Source organism: Triticum aestivum, chromosome 2B (genome assembly GCF_018294505.1).
Source record: "Triticum aestivum cultivar Chinese Spring chromosome 2B, IWGSC CS RefSeq v2.1, whole genome shotgun sequence".
NCBI classification, from domain to species: domain Eukaryota; kingdom Viridiplantae; phylum Streptophyta; class Magnoliopsida; order Poales; family Poaceae; genus Triticum; species Triticum aestivum.
In genome coordinates this window covers 11923829-11927925 of record NC_057798.1, presented here as the reverse complement: position 1 = coordinate 11927925, position 4097 = coordinate 11923829, and positions in this window count along the sequence as shown.

Genomic DNA, 4097 nt, shown 5'->3' with positions numbered 1-4097 from the left:
ATCAACCCGTGCGGCCGCACGGGCTAGAAACATTTTTAGATACATATACTTATTGGTCAAACACATCATGTGTCCTACAATAGATGAAGAGAAGTGCAGATACACCCTTGGATCAACACCAAAGGCATGACATGTATATGATGATGTTAGTTTTTATTGGGCTACAAAGTTATGCCGGCACCAGAAAAAGATTATTATCAATTTTTCAGATGTAGATATGTATCGACTTTGCCTTAACTAGTTGCTACAAAACAATAATTTCGAATAACCGACATAGATCCATAAAAATGCAACGATTAAACAATATATCTTATTAGCATTTCAACTCCACCATTTTAATCCATTGAAATAATATCAATAAAGATAATGGGATATGCGAGCATGATCTCCCAATAGATAGGGCTTGGAATGCATTCATTATAAGCCTAAAATTTCAAATTAAATCACTACAAGAGGTCACGAACGGCAAGGTGGAACTCGTTCGGATGCTACTCCCTCCGTTCCAGAATAGATGGCTAAACTTTATACTAACTTTAGTACAAAGTTGGGTCATCTATTTTGGAACGGAGGGAGTACATGGGTGTGTTATCTTGCACATGGGTGTGCTACTTCTGGATTACCTAATCTCATGCTTCATGGTGAAAATCCCTAGATCTGACCTAGTTGGTTGAATGTCATCTTCCATGACAAAATAATAATAGAAGATAAAAGACTGATTTTTTTTTGGGTGTGTGACACAAAATATTGGTCAACTAAAAGGTGACACGTCCAGCAGTTAGGTATAGCTGAGATGTGCATGCTAAGATGGATATGTGGCCACGCAAGATAGGATCGAGTCTAGAATGATGATATACGTGATAGAGTTGAGCTAGCACCAATTGAAGAGAAGCTTGTCCAGCATCGGCTGAGATGGTTTAGTCATACACCACACATGCCTCCACATCGATGCATAGGGCAAGGATATATCGTCTTGATAATTTCAAGAGAGATCAGGGCAGGCAAAACTTGATGTGGGAGGAGTCCATTAAGAGGCACTTGAAGGACTGGAATATCACAAAACTACTAGCCATGGAGAGAGTTGCATTGAAGTTAGCTATCCACGTGTGGAAACCATAACTAGGTTTAGAGATATTATGGATTTTAGCTATTGTTGTTATGATCATCCTCACCTTTATAGAGGTTTTGGTGTTTAAGAACCTCTCTCACATTTCATGTGTTTCTAAGGGTAGTGGTTCGTGTTGTTGCATGTTATTGTTTGTGCTGCCAATTCCCCCGCCGTGATTTTCTAGGGTCGTGTTTTCATTTTTCTTTAAATTTTCTTTCTTTACTATTTTTTGTGTGTATCCTCGATGTCTTTAGATCTTAATGTCGCATTGGTGCATTGATCGGTTGTAGTAAATATATGTTAGGTACAAATATATTCCTTCTATTGAAAAATATATCATTGCAGTAGAGCTTGTGAAACATGTTCTTGGATGAAAGACGAGATTCCGTGTGTTCCTCTTCGAGCCAACGGGAAGATATATGGCAAGTTCATTGCTTGGGCACATCTTTTAGAGCAAGTACAATAAGCTTACGTAAGTAGGCTGTAAGAATTAAAATATTATTTTTCTACTGACGTGGAGGAGAGAGAAGAGGAGCCGGCAATCGAATGAGTTCCAGCTACAGCACGTGCTTCGCGGCACTATGTGAGAGTAGAAGGTGGACTGTGTATTAATAAAGTAGCATATCTTTATATCGAATTATTATACTTGTCGGCTGTAAGGTTGGTTATAGATGACTTGACAACATCCTATGGCCATTAGCTGGCTGTACTATTAACCATACTCTTAGATCACTTTGGCACTTCTCGTGCCTCCGTATAACTGTCTATTTAAGACAATTAATAGGTTTTACCCATCGCGATGCAACCTGCTGACCAGAGTAACACAAGACAAGATGTTGGACAGCGGTCGTGGACTTCTGATTAACAAGGAAGAGAAAGACGGGTGGAAAAAAAATTAGTTTGCGGTTTGATTGGATGCGGATGCAACTTCAATCATGGCAAATCCCAATTAACTTGATGGATGTATAGTACTCTGGATTGTGGACATGTTTCACTTACTGGGAACACAACTTTTATTGGAAGAGTACAGTTGTTTGACCAGTAGTTAACCATGTGACTATCTCTGGTTGTTGGGAAAGCTTTCATGCTCACATGAATGGAACTGTTTGGAGCTCGAGTATCATTCAAGTGTCATTGATTAGGTGCCATCAATTGTTTGTTGCAAATATTTTATTTGCATATTAATTGAACTAAGTTCTGAATTATATATGAAAGAGATCAAGAATTTTAAAGTTTGCATAAATTAGTGCATCACTGACCGGCCAAAAAATGACCAACTAGTGATAAGACACCAACAATCAATTGTTCATAATATTTTTAAAATTTCATGATTTCACAATTTTTAAAAATATGAATTGGTCTTTACATGGTTCAATTAATCTTTCGAAAATATGGTGTACTTTTATGATGTTTAAATGATGTACCTCACTTGTAAACACACAAGACTGCTTGGCCGACCTCTATCTTTGTCTGATATATATATAGTTTTACATATTCTTCATATGTAGACAAAGATGACCAAATAAATTTATTATGATTGCAGAACTATCGTGTACTCCAAGAGATCAACCCCAATGGTTGGAAAAACATATCTAGTTGTATCACAAAAACAATATCAAATGAAGTAGACAATTAACATTGATTGGTCGGCCGTGAAACCATTCAATGTTGTATATGTATCACTGACCGGATCCCCTTAGTGACCCGTCAGTGATGAGGACACTAGGTATATATAGTAGCGCACTCCCGCAATTTGTAACCCCAAAAATGAGTTAGCCGACCGCCGTCTGCCCCGCTGTATTGGCCACCGACGTCCTTGCTCCATTTACTCCCTCCTGTCCACCCCGATTGGTCGGGACCGTGCCGTCTTGATGCCTTAGATCCAACCCTACTCGACGATGACATGGCGGCCGACCTCTAGATGCCACCACATCCACCCTTGCCGGCACAAAAAAAAACAATTTTCATATGTATATATGTATGGTCTTTGACATAACTAGTTGCTACCACACAATAATTTCGACAAAGAGATATAGATCCATAAAAATGCAATGAATAAACAGTATATCTTAGTATATTACTCCCTCCGAACCAAAATAAGTGTCATGGTTTTAGTTCATATTTGTACTAAAACCACGAGACTTATTTTCGATCGGATGGGGTACTAGTGTTTAAATGCCACCATTTTAATCCATTGAAATAACATCAATAAAGATTATGAGATATTCGAGCGTAATCTCCCAATAGAGAGGACTTGGAATGCATTCATTATAAGCCTAAAATTTTAAACTAAATCACTGCAAGAGGTTGAGAACTGTAAGGTGGAAGTCGTTCAGAGCGTACGTGGGTGTGTTATCTTGGAGATCGTCACCGTAGACAAGGCTAGTGCTTGCGCCATCATAAAGCTGGAGTGATGGCCCTCACATTGGGCTCATCCAGCGCATGGTGGCCTGGTTTGCAAAGATCTTGATCAAGAGCGCTGTTGCAGTGGTGTGAATGGCGGCATGGGCTGGAGTCGAAGGAAGTCCTGCCCTTCATGATCTGGGTTAGATCTGCCATCACTCAGTTCTTGGTAGGACGATGTGGTGCTGCTGGAGGGTCTCTTGCATGGAATTTTTAGGACACCGGTACCCTTGCTATATATCATGTGGTGCTGCTGGAGGGTCTCTTGCCCGAGGCACTAGTGCAGAACCGGGCAATAGCACCGGCTCGTAAGGCCCTTTAGTGCCGGTTCCATAACCGGCACTAAAGTGTGGGCACTAAAGTCCCCCCACCTTTAGTACCGGTTCAGCATGAACCGGTGCTAAAGGGCAACCACGTGGCACAAGCCAGCTCCGGGGGCCTGAAGCCCTTTAGTACCGGTTGGTAAGACCAACCGGTACTATAAGGTTTGGGGGGTTTTTAGTTTTATGATTTTTTTTCATTTAATTTTGTGTTTCCATTTTAATTCTTTTTCGTTTGCTGGTATTTTACGATACTACACATTGTACAC